Source organism: Melanaphis sacchari, unplaced genomic scaffold (genome assembly GCF_002803265.2).
Source record: "Melanaphis sacchari strain LSU unplaced genomic scaffold, SCAv2.0 Contig240_pilon_pilon, whole genome shotgun sequence".
Lineage (NCBI taxonomy): Eukaryota > Metazoa > Arthropoda > Insecta > Hemiptera > Aphididae > Melanaphis > Melanaphis sacchari.
The window spans coordinates 3,884-21,878 of record NW_020271115.1 but is presented as its reverse complement, the minus strand read 5'-3'; the positions used below and the strand labels follow the sequence as shown (position 1 = coordinate 21,878).

General features: G+C 30.8%; 2 pseudogenes; both read right to left on the bottom strand.

Moving 5' to 3' along the window:
* Positions 1–8,995: 8,995 nt before the first annotated feature.
* LOC112594838 lies at positions 8,996–10,806 on the bottom strand (annotated as a pseudogene).
* A 3,983-nt stretch (positions 10,807–14,789) lies between these two features.
* LOC112594837 lies at positions 14,790–15,889 on the bottom strand (annotated as a pseudogene).
* Between the last annotated feature and the right edge of the window lie 2,106 nt (positions 15,890–17,995).

Here is a 17,995-nt window from a genome sequence, read left to right as displayed (position 1 = left end):
ATAGAAACATGTATATTAATGACATTATTGTAGAAACTATAAATTTATTTGCGTATAATTTATAAATAATATTTTAATGAAAACTTCTAGATTTAATGACATTTATTAGACAATAATATTCAGTAAAAACTGCTCCGTCTATTTATTCCGGTAAAAATTTAAATAATAGATGTATTTTTAGACCAAACCAAATACATCATTCAATTAGTAATGTTATCACAAATAGCTCGATGAAAAAATTAAAATAATCTTACTTCGTGTATAATATATAGTATATGTGTTATAGCCTTAATAATGTAATCAATAATCATTCATTACCACTTTTTCGTTACCTACCTGTACTCAGATTTACAATTTTTTTTATACTTTTAATGCAGGTATTAACATTCATTTTTTGTGATTAAATGAATGTTTTAACCGTCCTCCGGAAATTAAATTAAAGAGGACGCAAAACTAAAGCTAAGCAAACAAGGGGAACGCCGTCCTCTTCCGTCCCACCACTTTAACCACTGGGATTCATACTAGTTAATATTGCATAGAATAATATATTATTGTTAATAATAAGACAACTATAAAAATAAATGGTTGATTAATTAGTTAAATATCAATCAAACGTAAATTATTAAAAATAATGAGTTCTATCAAAATCAATTAATTTATTAAATTTATACAGTTCTCTTATTTTCCATTTAAAACTAAAAACTTTAGCCAAAATAATGGTATTGACATTGTTTCATTATCTTTAAATGATTAGTATATTATAAAATAAATTCAGTGGCGGCTCGTAGATTGGGGCGATGGGCGACCCCCCTTCTAAAATTATAATTTATTAATAATTTAAAAGTTGAATATCAAATTTCAAATTTATATTGTAGTATAATATTGTCAAAAATAAAAATTGTGTTTCCTATATTTACACTAATAAATACTATGAAAGCATTATCAGATAATGGGATTTTCAAAATAAATCATTCAACGCTGTAGCTTCTGAGAATCGATAACCATTAACAATTAGCTATCTATAAATATCTATGGCTGGAACAGGCGAGCAGGCAGCAGCGCAAGCGATGCTTGGGCGATGTTAAAAGTCGCCCGTCATTACTATGATCGAAATACAAAAACTAAGAGGGGGAACACAATAATAATACTGCCGCCGGGGCGATAATTTTAATCGCCCGATACGGATTCCGAACTCGCGTGCGTTTATTATTTACCTTGTGCGGTCGTAACTCGTAATAACACTCGTAACTCGTAATAATTATTATTTAAATTTGGTATTTGTTCACTTTTTAATCATGAATTCACACACATATAAAAATTCCGTTATTAATCTAATTTCAAACCAATTTTCGTCATATACTTATGAACAAAAAATTGAAATCAAACAGCTTGGCAGACCTACACCTGATTTAAAAGGATTGATCAATAAAGCGAAAAAAGGTAAAAATGAATATATTCGGCACTTTAATACGGATTATTATGCAAAACACAAGTGGCTATGTGGTTGTGATATAAAACTAGCTGTTTATTGTTTTCCGTGTTTATGTTTTGGTGGTGACATTTCTTGGACTAAAACAGGTATAACACATTTGGGTCATTTATCTGAAAAAATTAAAAAACACGAGAATTCTTTTAAACACTTACAAAATGAAGCTAGTCTTAAAGTACTCGGTACCATCAATATTTTCGATAAAATAGACTCAGGCTATAAAATTAGAATTCAACGCCATAATGAAGAAATAGATAAAAATCGTTATATATTAGAAAAAAATTTAAACTGTATAAAATTTTGTGGACAACATAATTTACCATTAAGAGGTCACAATGAAAAAATTAACTCTAATAATAAAGGTGTTTTTCTCGGTGTTATTGAGTTATGTAAAGACTTAGATGTAAGTTTGCGTAGTCATTTTGAAAATTCAAAAGTGTTTAAAGGGACATCTAAAACAATACAGAATGATTTGTTAGATTGTATACTACTTGTAGCCAGAAATCAAATTTTATTAGAAATAGAAAATGCACAATTTGTTTCTATAATCGTCGATGAGACTACTGACATTTCTAATATGTTTCAGTTAGTTATTGTATTTCGCTATGAAATTAATGGTCAACCAGTAGAACGTTTTTGGGGTTTTTTTAATCCCGATGGACACAACGCAGAATCATTAACATCAACAATATTATCTGAAATAAATCCTATTTTAAAAAATACTCCGAATAAACTAATAGCACAGTCGTATGATGGCGCGGCAGTCATGAGTGGACAAAAGAGTGGAGTTAATGTTAGGGTTAAGGAACTATACCCATATGCGTATTACATTCATTGCTATGCACACCAGTTAAACTTAATTATGACACAATCAGTATCTCAAAATAAAGAAGTTCGGATATTTTTTTCAAATTTATCAGAAATACCGGTATTTTTTTCACATTCACCGCAAAGAGTAGCTGTATTAGATAAATTAGTTGGTGTTAGATTACCACGGGCAGTACAAACTCGATGGAATTTCAATATACGTACGGTTAACATTGTTTATGAGTATAGAAATGAAATAATGGAGTGCATGGACAAAATAATAGAATCTTCCCAACAAACTTTGACTATTAATCATGCAGGGTCAATAAAACGTTTATTAAGTGATTCAATATTTGTATTCTGGTTATCTATTTTTCATAAAATAATGCCACATGTAGACTGTTTATATAATAATGTTCAAGCCGTTAATACTGACCCGGTACAAATAAATAGTTCAGTCGAAAAATTTAAAAATGAAATATCTAAAATAAGAAATAATGTAACTGATATTATTGAAAATGCTTCAAATATGCCTAATATAAATATAAAAAAATCACGTTTGGAATCACATGAAACCATGAATATATCGCGAAAAAATGCAGTGCTTGAGGTCTGTGATACAATAATTGTCAAAGCTAAAGATCGTTTAGAATTTACTAAACACTTAACCGCCGCTAACTTATTTAAAGCTGAAAAATATTTAGAATATTCCAAAACATTTCCATTTCAATATTTTCAATGTACAACTGAATGCTACACATTTTTTGATACCGAGAGATTGAAGACTGAACTTGAAGTTATGTATTCCCGAGATGACTTCCGAACTTTGAATGGTGTAATTCCAACGCTAAAATATATAACATCAAATGATATGAATGAAACTTTTCGAGAAGTCCTAACCCTGTTAAAAATACTAATTACAATTCCTATGACATCTTCCGAAGCAGAAAGATGTTTTTCAACGCTGAAACGTATAAAAACATGTTTACGAAGCACGATGGGAGAAGAAAGGTTAAACGCTCTAACAATGATAAATATTGAAAATGAAATGATTTCAAATGACGCTAATTTTAATAAAAAAGTGATTGATATATTTAGTGAAACAAAAGATAGACGTTTAGATTTTAAGTATAAAGTTTTATAAATTTTGTTTTTTTTTGTAATTTTGTAATTTTCAGTTTGTATTTTAATTGTATTTAAAAAAGTGTTGACAATTTAAAATATATATAATAATTTAAGTGTATAGGTATTAATAAATGGATTTAATTAAATAACTATTGTTAATATTATTTGTATAAACTTTCCATAATTAAGTAATTTTATATCGCCCCTCCACTTTCAAAGCACACGAGCCGCCACTGAATAAATTATATTTTACACGTTTATATTTGATAATTTATACTTATCTATTCACCTATATGACATGTATAATGCAATAGTGCATAATTTACATATTTATTTGTATATTAAGTAAAGTAATTAATAATTATAATATTTTAACAATCAATTATTGTGTCTCCAGAATACCAGGTATGATATTTAAATATTTTTCAAATTATTTTTACGAAGGTTAATATTATGATATTTTACTTACTTCGATGTTTAAGACTGGCCTTTGGATTGCATTAAATAGATTGTAAAGAGAATTATTATCATCATGATTCTTAGAGTAATTCACTAAGAACTTGTACATGGAAATATATTTTTCATAAACAGCATCGTTGTCCATGGATGTCCATAATTTATCACTGTGTAACCATTCATCAAGTTGTATTTTTCTTTCAACATCAATACTCTATGGATGATATAATGAGATGCATTATTTTATATAAAGTAGAAAATTTACAAGTTAATATTATTTTCTGCAATCCATAAAGAATTACAAAATTTTAAATTGATCTTTATGTGATGTGCCTCTTTTTTGTATGTTATACCTATTTTTTACTATTTATTTAATTACTTTATATAATTATTTACAACATATTTAATCACACTATATAATGAGTATAGATCGTTTTTATTACTTGTCGAGTTGGAAAAAGCTAAAATAACTATTTTCCACACTATTAAATAAAATAAAATATTAGGTGTAAAGTATTTCTCATTTTATTTTAAGATCATGCTGTTGAATTTTTTCAAAATTGAATGTTCAAGATAAAAATAATTTCAAATATTGTTAAAATTGAACTGCAATTAATTGTGCCTATTGTATTTCTTATCATAAGCACTCAACTTTTAATTTTTATAAAAATTAAAATCATAGTTGGTATAGTTTATGAATATGGTTTGGAAAATATATATTTATATGTATAGAATATAACCATACATTTACGTACATAACAATAGTTATTCTTTTTATTTCTTAAAAATGTGTTATTTATTATTTATAAATAAAGTCGGTAGCGGTGTCGTTTGACTCGTATGCTATCTACGCACTGAATGTTATCTACACATTGCTATTTACGTATAAATTATGTCGTATTATTATATATAAGTAGTTGGCTATCAGCAGCCGTCGCGAATGGTCGTTAACCGCGTCTCTGCCTGTGCCACATTACGCGACAATAATAAGCAACCCGCATGTTCCCTAGTAGTGGGACTGGGTCCTCCGGGACCCAAAAATCTACCAAACCCATCAAGCGTTCAAGTAGTACTGCTCTATCACCTCCCAGTGTAAACAAAAATCGTTACTCACCTCTATCAAACTTAAACGAAGACGACAACGATGATAATATGTGCTTAGCAACTCAAAGCGACGGTTTTGAAGCTCGTCAATCTACTGAGGTCAGTCAAAAAATACCACCTATCTATGTACACAATATAAAAGATTTCGAAAATTTTCATAATTCACTAACAAAAATGATCACCGACGAACTTTCGATCACTCAAACCAAATATGCCTTAAAAATAAATTTGTCCTCAATCGACGACTATAGACACGTTACGAAAAGGTTTGACGAATCTGAAATCGAATACCACACCTACCAATTGCCTTCTGAAAAACCACTTTCAATAATAATTAGGAACCTCCCAGTCTCAATATCTGAGGAGTCTGTATTCAAAGCGCTGACAGATTTAAAATTCAGCGTAACCTCTGTCACACGGCTGCAAAATCGATCTAAATGTCCTATACCTATTGTTGCAGTCTTACTATCCATATCGTCCAAAGAAATATATTCTTTAAATAGACTTTTACACTGTGTCGTCCTAGTAGAACCTAGAAAACCCACAAAAGGTATTCCACAGTGCACTAACTGTCAACGCTTTTCGCACACAAAAAAATTCTGTCATCTCCCCCCAAGATGTGTTAAATGCGCCGGTGATCATCATTTTACCCAATGTGTTAAGGAGAAAGACACTCCTCCGAAATGTGTAAATTGTGAAAAAAGCTATCCAGCTAGCTACAGAGGGTGTACTTATTATAAAGAAATCTCTAAAAGCAAAAACAAACTCAACTCTAAACAGCCCGTCAATAATAAAAATATTACGTACCAATCAACCCAACCCATCGTAAATAATGAGTATCATAATGAACCGTTACCAAATGATTACGTAAATACAAAACGTAAAACTTACGCATCAGCTGCTAAATCAAACATTACTACGGATAACGATTTTCTCAAAACACTTCTACCTCTAATAAACTCCTTTGTAAGTCAACTAATGCAGAAAATCATTGAAAGTCTGCCAGTCATCATAAATAGTATTAATTCTAACTTAAATGTTCAATCATAATACAGTTATATTAAATTGGAACGCCAACGGATTAAAAAATAATAGAAATACCTTATCGGCATTTCTTAATCATCACAATATAGATATCGCGTGCATAAGCGAAACACACCTATCAATAACCGACAAAATTAAATTCCCCGGTTACATAACATACCGCGCGGATTGAGTCACACAAGTCCGTGCTATGGGCGGCGTAGCCTTACTAGTTCGAAATAAAATTATCCAGCAACAAATGCCTATAACCGGTCTCGAGTGTTTGGAAGCCGTGGCAGTCCTAATAAACATAAATAATAAAACAATTATGGTCGTTAGCGCCTATCAACCACCCAGTCGTATAATACTTATCGCTGACTACGATAAAGTAATGAGTCTACACAATTCTATTATAGTTGCTGGTGACCTTAACTCCAAGCACACTAATTGGGGCTGTCGCGTCAATAATCCGAACGGTGTCAAACTTCAAAATTTCATCGCCAACACTCCCTACTCAATAGCTGCACCAAACGAACCTACCTACTTCCCAACGGACATTAACAGACTACCGGATATTTTAGATATTTTATTATTAAAATCAATTCCGTTTGTATGCATGCAAGAAACTCTCGCTGAGCTTGACTCAGACCACGCACCTGTAAAAATTACATTAAATTCTACTTATCAATCTTATCAGTATAATAATTCACTCATTAAAGGAAAACCAAACTGGGATATATATTCTAATCAAATAAAAACAAATTTAAAAATACCAAATAGTATACCTTCTATACAAGCGGCGGAACAAACATCAAAACATCTAATTACAGTCATTACAGAAGCCGCACTAGCCTGCTCCAAACCCAAGACACATAATAATTCTCAAAATATCGGTTTTATACCACACTTTATACTATCTTTAATACGTCAAAAACATATTGCTAGACGGAACTGGCAAATCCAAAGAAACCCGGCAACTAAAAAACTCTTAAATCAACTCACTAAAAAAGTTAAAATAGCGCTACAAAACCACCGTGTTTCGGCTTATAATAACTATTTATCAAATATGCATCTGGGTGACACAAATTTATGGAAAGCATCCAAAAGACTGTTAAATCAAGAAATTAACACTATTCCCCCTCTTTGTAAAGACAATCAACTAGTGACTTCTGATGCCCAAAAATGCAACGTCTTCTCAGAAATGTTATCCAACACGTTTTCTGTTAACCAAATCTCTAATACTAACAATGACCGTCGAGTCCAAAATTTTTTAGATCTACCCGATTACTCTGTCCAGAAACCCATGGTACACGTAACACCTAATGAAATTAAGCTAATTATTAAAAAATTACCAAACAAAAAAGCACCAGGAAACGACCGCATCACGAACACCATGTTCAAGAAGTTACCCGCCATAGGTCTCGTCCTTATGACTGCATTATTTAATTCTCTGTTAACACTTTAACACTTCCCACCGAAGTGGAAAATAGCAACGGTCATACTTATCAAAAAACCTGGTAAGGATAAATCGAATCCGGATTCCTATAGACCAATAAGTCTTTTAACCTCCTTATCCAAAATATTTGAAAAAGTTATTCACACCCGACTACAAGTTTTTATAAATAGCGCAGACACTATTCCTAAATTCCAATTTGGATTTAGATCGAACCATTCAACAGTTCAACAACTGTTTCGTATAACAGAGCATATCAGCACCTCATTTGAAAAGCACTGTCACACGGGTGCCGTCTTTATTGATATATCTAAGGCTTTCGACAAAGTATGGCACACAGGTCTTATGTACAAACTAAAAAGCATAAAAACACCAAAATACTTATTCTATATTATTAAATCCTTTCTTTCGGACAGACAATTTTCAGTAAAAATAAATGACTCCTTCTCTGACCTCCAGCCTATCACTACCGGTGTACCCCAAGGATCCAAGCTGGCCCCAATCTTATTTAATATTTATATATCTGATATCCCACAGTCACCACGCACCAATATTGCCCTTTTCGCAGATGATACGACAATTTACAGCGAATCCAGGAACATAGAAGCGGTAACTCACAACCTACAAAGCCACTTAAATGCATTATTAGATTGGTGTAAAAACTGGAAGATTCAAATAAACGCATCAAAAAGTACAGCAATCATCTTCAGCCTTCGTTGCTACTCCGCACCACCTCCATTAAAATTCGACAACGTGCCTATACCTTGGGAACCAACTGTAAAATATCTCGGAGTCACTCTTGATAAGAGGCTGACCTGGGGGCCTCACTTATCAACAAAACTAAAACTAGCATATCAACGTCTATCGATGCTATTTCCAATAATAAATAAAAAATCAGTCATTCAAAAAAAATTTTCAATCCTAATATACAAGCAACTTCTACTACCATTAATAACTTATGCTTGTCCAGTATGGGAGAATTGTTCGGCTACACACCTAAAAAAAATTCAAATATTTCAAAACAAAGTGCTAAAAATTATTACAAATGCTCCGTGGTTCATTCGGAATGAAAACATTCACAAAGACCTCCAAATTGTTAAAATCGAAGACCTTATACGCACACTATCAAAAAAATTCCATACTTCATTACTCAACTCTACAGGCTCACTTCACTACAATCTCCATATTCATCCACCACTCCAACGACGTCTAAAACGTGGCCGCCCTCATGACCTCATTACTCAAAATCAACCTCCAGTCTAATTGTACATATTATAATAGTTTGCATTTATATTGTATCTCAAGTATCTGTTAATATACCGCTGTATTCATATCGTAATAATTAGTATATTTATAATTATCCTCTTAAAATAGCTACAAACAAAAATGTCTTTTATTCATAGATATAGATAGCCTGCAACGGCTAGGAATGTCTTATTTTATTAATAATAAAAAAAAAAAAATTATATATAAAATCTTACTTCGTTTTAAACCAGAGCATAAATAAATAAATGGAGATTATCAATGAATGTTCTTAATTAAAGTTGAAAAGTATTTTTCATATCAATAAAAAATGTTTCGAATGTATTTGTTGTGTTTATGGAGCGCAACCATTCTTCTTTAAGCTGCCTTTCCAGCAAATTAGTGACACCATGCGATTTTATACCATATTTCACCTTTATATGTCGCCAATAACATTCCATAGTTTGAGTTTCAGCTTCTGTTTGTGGATCAATAAAATTATTTTTATGTTTTACGGTATTGTGGATATAGCCATGATCGTTTAAACAGCTGTAAGCTTTTCATTCATCTGAAAAAAATGGTTGTCCCTGGCTCAATTTCTCTTTTAATAATTGAAAGCAAAGTGGCGCGGTCTCTTTTTAGAACGATAAACAATCGACGTTCTACTATATTATTATCACGTCTACAACACATTCCAAACACCCACGGTCCCTATACGCATATACCGTAATTTCAATTAGTTATTGAAGTATCAGTATCAGAACTGCTAGATCATAATTCTACAATTTCTTCTCTAAGTTAACGATCTCCTAGACGTAGATGACCACGGTTATACTTTCGCTTGCCTTGAAATAAAGATTCGTCTATCTGCACTACGAATTCTACACTACCCATTTTCGTACGTTTTTCAAATTTTTCAACACAAATATCACGGCAAAGATTGTACCAATCCGACACGGTGTGTTGACTTCTGCCTGTCTATTTCATAGTTTGAATTACTTGCATACCATGTGTCCAATACCATACGAGCTCTACTATCTAGCATAAACTTAATCCGCTATTACATTTTCCATTAATATCGACATAGGTAAAAAACGGATTTTTTTTTACGAATGGACTGATAGGTTTGACAACCACGTGTTTGGCAACGTAAGTATTTTGTTTTCACAAATTGCCCATCGAAATCTCGTTTGCAGCTATTTTTATAACATATTCCTTGAGAACGCCACCACACACTTCATTACTAACATTATTGATTTTTTCACAAAATTCTTGTTTAGGTAAGACACCTTTTTGTTTTAAAAAATTCACATAAGTATCATCAGTATAAATAATATGTCTATATTAACCACCAATTGAAGTCATTTTGAACGCAATGCAAATTACAAACACACGCGAACAATTCTCAGACACAACTAATCGTTAAAAACCCTAGGGATCTAACTTTGTACTTTGTAAAGTGTAGATAAATATTTGTAGATAGCATACGACACCGTTACCATAAAGTCCAATAAAATATAAAAATAAATTACAGTCAGCTAATTGTTCATCATAAAAATTATATAAGAATTCAATTTAAACGTTTCTTTAAAAATATCATTTATATAAATATTTATTATTTTCATCGTTAAAGTAGTAGGGAAATAACTAATAAGTGTATTACAATGTTAAATACAATTGAATGCTTCTAATAAATTTTTTGGTAAACTTGGTAAAAGTTTTTGACATTCTCAAATTCCAGTTAGTAGATTTAAAAAAAGTGTGATTTTTTGCTGTATAATTTACCAATAAACTTAGTTTTCTTTCTTCTTTTCTTTTAAACCATTAGTTATTGGTTATTGAAATAATACCAACTAAGTATATAATCATATTATTCAGATATTTAAAAAAGAGAAGAAGTATCATAATTAGTGTCATTTAATAATATTTAATTGATATTATATAAATTGAATATACTGACTCTGTCTAAAAAATATCTTCGAAACAATAATACTGCTGAGCTGGGAAACGATTCGTATTGTGGATCATTAAATTGTTGTTCTTCTTCTAATAATTTAAGTTTTGTTAGCGATTTTTCTTGTTCAGTAAATTTTGCCATTAGATTCATCATATCTATTTTCAATGTTTGTAATAATATATACCAGATTTTTGCATGTTTTTTTTTATTTTGATCAGTAAACAATTTATATTTTATTGATTCGAAAAAATCCAAACCTGAAAACACAAGTCTCGTGTTTAATAATATTAAATTTATATAATAAGAAAAAAAACAAAGGTGGGCAATAACTAGATAAAAAGATAATTTTTTTTTTACTTTTTAACTTAATTAGTTATTTTATTTTCTAATCGATTTGTGCACTTCGGGAGTTTAATTGACAGTTGAAATAACTAAGCTTTTTGCAGTTGATATTAGACATTTTTTTAGTAAAATTTTGAATTATAAATTGTATTATTTTAATATTTTATGACTTTCAATTCCTATATTACGTATATAAAAAAATAGTATAGGTCAAATTATTAATTTGAGATGAGTATAGTTTAAATTAATGAATAATATATCATGTAACGTAAAAGGATATTTACACTGTAGAATGTGCATTATGATAAAAATTAAATTACATTTTTTTTATAATTTAGTAAATTAGAAATATATTAGGGTGGTCCTTATATATATAGGTGATATATTTTATTAAATATAATTTATTCCGTACATACTGGATTTGTTAAGTCACATGAGAAAGTAATTTGGGTAAAATTTGGAAGGTGTTACTCAACTCCTTCTGGTGCCGATTTAGGGTTGAAAAATGGCAAAAGAGGGTTGTTTCGGCTGGTACGCCCAACATATTATTGCTAGGAGATTACCAACAAGGAGTAGAATATGGATGATAATAACAAGAGAATAATAATAATATGACAACAATTGAATAATATTGAAAATAATTGAACAATACAGATGAGACCTAACCTATGTGTTAGTATAATATGATCACAAACGACCACTAAATATAGTATAATAAAATAGATCACAGATCACATGCGATCGTTTACAATGATAATTTAAATAATAATATCATCCACAGACGAAAACGAATACAATCAATAAAATAATATGATAGTACGACCTGATAGCATGTACTATGTAGTACCGTGTATGTCGTGGCGGAACAGCTGGATTACGCAATGCTACGTACCGACGTTGTATTGTTATCGCGTAGCCGATGATAATAATAATGGCCAACAGTTCACGCACTATAATAATATTTTCGCACTGCGACGAGGACGGGCGACGGTTAGATATTATAACTTTCGCACTGCGACGAAGGGCGGGCGATGATTATCGACGTACTTATGGAGAAGTTTGCACGTCATATAATATATGGCAAAACGGCAACGGACGACAAGTACAGGTCACGGCTACGTCTTCGGTACTGGTAAGCGTACGCGGAGTCACCGCCGCCGTGACCGGTCGGCCCGACAGATAAGCTTATCGGGCATTTGGTGGTGACACGGTGCAGGTGCAAACGATGGTTGTGGCGTCAACAAGGGTAGTTTAATTGTTTACACATTTATTAAGAAAGTATTGCACTTAGCATAAAATGTATAGAACCTTATTTATAGAACTTGTAATTTCTGTAAAACAATACAAGACAACATTTTCGTAATTCATTATTTTCAAGGAAACATAAAACAAAAATCGATGTATGTAATAATAAGTTCAAGAGCTCACTTCAAACTTTTCAGCCGTCATACAGACATTTATTATCATTGATTAAATAGATTGCTATCACTGGCCGGTATTTCATCAAGAAATGTCAATCAAGGAACTGTTTATATTATTTATATACAATTATTATCGTGCAAATATGAATTTATTTTCAGATAATAGTATACTTATTATCTGTAGACGACGTTCACACACGTTGCATGCGTTACGTATTTAATCATTACGCCATTACGGTTCGATTGTTGTCTCACAAGTCACGAGCATATGTTACGTTTAAATGTCACGAAATAAAATTTTCTGGTTGGTACCCATGAATAACCAAATTACAGGTAGTAAATTGCCTTCAAAACGAAATCATTAAGTGTTTATACTATAATATGCGAAATGTACATTTAAATTTAAACCGAGTGCCTTGCTAACTATCGAAGAACGTTTAATATACTGAAGAAGGCTCGGATTCCAAATCAAGATCGTGATAATTGTGCAAAAGTTGAAAAGTTGAAAAGTTGTTAGCGACTTACGAAGTTTAGAAAAATAAAACTAAAATTGAATTTATATCGACTGAGAGAAAACAATTTGAAGAAACATTGATGATTTATTTGACATCGCACATTCAAATGCAATGAACACAATTAAATTGACGAAGATAAAGAATTTTATTATTACAACGACAAAAGGACGTGTAGGATATGCTTGGTAGAGATATAAATTTCATTGAAAGGAACAACGTAAATAATGGAAGACGCAGAATATAAAAGAAAAATATACAACAAAATTCTGATATTTAAAACTGGTAATCAATATTTGTATAAAATCGTTATTGGGTTATTACATTTTAGAATATATATTATTTATAAATATAAACTATTTTTATTTTAGTAAATATTTGAATGAATTTGATTCTGACACATCAGAGTTTGAAGAAACAATATTGAACCTGAAATTGAATTAAATATTCCATCTTCAAGTACTTCTGTTAGAAAACGAGCAAGAAGAGAAATTTTGACCCTCGCCTTCAGTGCGCATGTCTTGACAAATGTAAAATTAGCGATAGAGATGTTCATTTAATAACAGCATGCATTGAAGCAGTAGCATTAGATACAAATGATTTTGCAGTAAATCGAACTTATAAGAAATGCTCGACAAATATTTCGAAAAATAATACAAGTAACATAAAATCTAAGTTTATTGATTTAACCTTCCAGTAGGCGCGCCATTGTTTGAAACAAGAGTAGTCGCGTGTTGTAAATTTTACAACAGTTCTAATATGTTGATAGTCGTACATATTAATATATCTAATAAAAAATAAACAATAGGTAGGTTCACAGTTGTTTTATTTAATTATTATTATAATTATGTTTTTATTAAAAAATCAATACGTCTTATTATTATTACATAAAAATTAAAATTATCTTATTATTATTATACATAAAATTAACATTATCTTATTATTATTACATAAAAATTAAAATATTTTATATTTGTTTACAGTAAGAAATTATTCAAACTGTCATTGGCCATTGTTATAGAACACTTTTCACAAATAATAATTTGTTTGAATGTAGCTTACATACAAATCGCATACACTTGGTGCATTTCATAGATGTAGCCGCATTTTTCTCCCACATTCAAACATGTTCCTCGTTTTGAAGGGGGGGGTTGTAGATGCATCTGATGTACTGGAACAGCATATTTTATTTTCAAAAAGATGATATGTCCGATGGTAACTTGTGATTTGAGCTCGAGAAGCAAAATGTTCCTTCATTAGATCAATGCCAATGTTTTCAAAAATAATCTTCATTTTAGGAGCATTATGTTTAGAGTATGAAACAGTACCTGAGCATTTATCTGCTGTATTCATCAAAGAATAAAATTACAAGTGGCTGTTCTTTGTAATTCTAGAGACCGAATATGCCAAAATAATATTTTATCTACTGTAATTTCACCCACCTTGGTACAATTATAACTATAATTATTTCTGGTTTACGAGTTTCACATCACTTGAATCATGGTGCATAGTTGAAAGCAAATAACTGCCTTGTTTTCGAGGTACGTATGAAACTACGCTTATTTTTGAACTGAACACGCCTGAACTAACTACTTTATTTTTATCTGGTAAAACTCTGTAGGTATTTCGCTTGTTTTTCAAAGTTCAGGAGTAATCGCCTTTTGTACAAGTATCCAAGTGGAATACTGGTATAATTAAAGCACAGTAGATTTCGTTTAGAGAGTTTTCGATGGTGTTACTAACGTTTCACGATATCATCTGGTGAATTAGAACCCATACGGACCAGGTGGTTACTCTTCCAGCCCATAAATTCATTTCACTCGTGTAAATGTTTTAACGTTATATCGCAACATTTTGATTACATTAGCCGGTTTACTTGGGATATACTATCCATTGGACACCGACCACGAAATGGGTAACATTTCGTCAATAGTAGTATATTCACTCAAATTATAATTCTGATTGATATTTTCAAGAAAAGGTCAAACGTAGTAACGAATAGAAGCCAGTTTATCAATCGCCCGTCTTTCAGCTCTAGTTTCGCGATCGTCAACCTGAGACATGGCTGAAACAAAATCTTGTAGCTCATGCAGGCTCTAGTTATTTCTATACCAGAACATCCGCCGACCCATAATTTTTACATTAGCATGATGAGCTTTCTTTATACCAATCAAAATAAAAGTCCAAAATAAGCCAGTATTTCACCCAGCATCTAAGCAGTCTCGGGTCTATAGAGATTGAACTCGTTGTCCTACACATACATATAGTATCGCCATGATTTCGTCAATCATGTCAAGATCAATTATTTTTAGAAATGCATCTATCTCAACTAACGATATTTCTAGCACACCTTTGGACCGGGAACCACGTTTATTATATTATGTTGCCTAATTTTGGTTGTAAAACCTTTTTATGCCATTTAGCAGTTTTAATTTTCTTATGTAGAATGTACTGTCCTCAAACTAGTCTCAGATCTGATCCATTGTCTGAAAATCTTGTTCAGAATTTGCTTTCGTAATACTTACCTCCACATCTTCGATGTTTAGACTACCACTTTGGTCATCAACACAGTCTATTTCAGTTGAAATGTCTTGCAAACTCAATTTGCTCAACGGCTCTAGTGATCCCGACCTAAGACATTGTATAAATAATATCGATTATTAGTACGTACCAAAACGCACAAATAATGCCAAAACATATTATTATAAAATTAAAATGGTTATTATATATTGATATAAAATAATACTTTACATATTTTGTTCATACTACACAAAATAAAAATTACAAAATAATAATAGGTACAATGACGACGCGTTTTGTGTTTGGCGGTACACGGAATGACGCGTATTTCTTGTGACAACACCATAAGTATTTCGTCGATTGTCTGCACAAAGTGAACTGGAAACACTTTAAAATATCTAAACGTAGATAATAACATTACAGAGGAATACCACCCATGACCGCCGATAAGATAAAAAAATAATAAAAGTTGAATAAACAAATAAATATAAAACCGTTGTATTATTTACAACAGCGCGTCCGCTGGAAGGTTAAATTTAAATTATGGCATTTACATTGGGATTCAAAGATTCTACCTACTTTAGTTGGAAAAGATAAGTGTGATAGACTTCGTTGTTATAACGTAATTTAAAACTGAACAGCTTTGGGACTTTCACCTTCAAGGGCACAGGCAATGCAATATGTTCGGCCGTATATGATGAATTAGAAAACTGGGGATTACTAGAAAAAATACAAGGATTTGTGTTTGATACAACAGCTTCTAATTCTGGTAGATTAAGTGGTGCTTGCGTTCTATTAGAGCAAAAATTAGGAAGAAACGTATTATTTTTAGCTTGTCGGCATCATATTTTCGAAATAATATTACAAGCAGTATTTATTGAAGCTAAATTTGCACCATCATCGGGCCCAGATATACCACTTTTTAAGAGATTCATTGATAATTGGAAAAATATTAATAAAAACGAATACTCTGTGTGGACAGATGATTCTATGACTTTCGATATATTAAATAACGTTTGCGATGAAGTATTAGATTTTGCAGAAAAAAGACTTCAAGATTGTTTCCCTCGTGATGACTATAAAGAGTTTTTGCAGCTCATTGTAATATTTCTAGGAGGAAAACTCAAGGGAAATGTTAATTTTCGGCAACCCGGAGCTTATCATTTGGCACGATGGATGGCCAAGGGTATTTATTCACTAAAAATTTTATTATTTAAAAATCAATTTAAATTAACATCTACAGAAGAAATGTCACTTAAAAAAATAAGTTGTTTCATTATTAAATGTTATGCTGAAGTGTGGTTCACTGCTCCAAACGCAATAAAGGCTCCTATTAACGATATACTTTTTATAAAAAAATTATACAACTATAAAAAACGACGACAAAAAAATTGCTGAAACTGCATTAAAGAAATTTATAAACCATTTATGGTACCTCAGTGATGAATGTGTGGCATTTTCTATTTTCGACAATCGTGTTACCATTGAACAAAAAAGAAAAAATGGCAATTAAAATGTTAATGAATGAGCTTGATGAGTATGAGCAAGTAGGAGAAGTTAAAAAAAAAGCATTCATTAAAAATTGAAGACATCCCTAATTTCATACACCAAGACTTACCAGTTGATTTAATTACATATAAATCAATACAATTGTTAAATAGATTTAATATTCAGACTAATTTTTTATTACTGGATCCAAAATGCTGGGAAGAAAATGAAGAGTATAAAAAAGGAAAAGAGATAATCGGATCATTAAAAGTCGTTAACGATACTGCTGAACGCCATGTTAAGCTGATGGAAGAATTTAATTCTAAAATTAACAAAAATGAAGAACAAAAGCAGTTTTTATTACAAGTAAATATATTTTTTCAATAACTATTTAAGCTAATATTAAATTTTCTAAATTTTTTCCAGACAGTTCAAGATTATCGTAGAAAATATCCCAATCACAACCGCGAAACTATGTGTAAACCATATAAATTATAAGTATTATCATTATTATTATTATTTTTTTGTTTTTTAATATTTTCCTTGGAAAATAATGAATTTACGAAAAATTTTGTCTTATTGTTTTTTATAGATATTATTAAGTTCTATAATTAAGGTTCTATACATTTTTATGCTAAGTGCTATAGTTTTCTTAATAAATGTGTAAAACAATTAAACTACCCTCTTTTGCCATTTTCAATCCTAAATCGGCACCAGAAGGGGTTGAGTAATACCTTCCAAATTTTACCCAAATTATTTTCTAACGTGACTTAACATATCCAGCAGGTACGGATTAAATATAACTAAGTTTAAAAAATAAGGACCACCCTAGCCTATATGGAGTTTCTTGTAACAAGACAACTGGATCGTACAAAGGATTCATTATAACAGATATAGAATATTAGAATGTGAAATTGTTATTGAAATATAAACGATTCTATTCGCATTTAACTAAGTTAGTAAGTTACACAAGTCAGTAGTCACTTAGTCGTAACTACAAATCAAAATTATTATGATTTGTGACAATGACATATTATAAAATATTTAGTGATATGT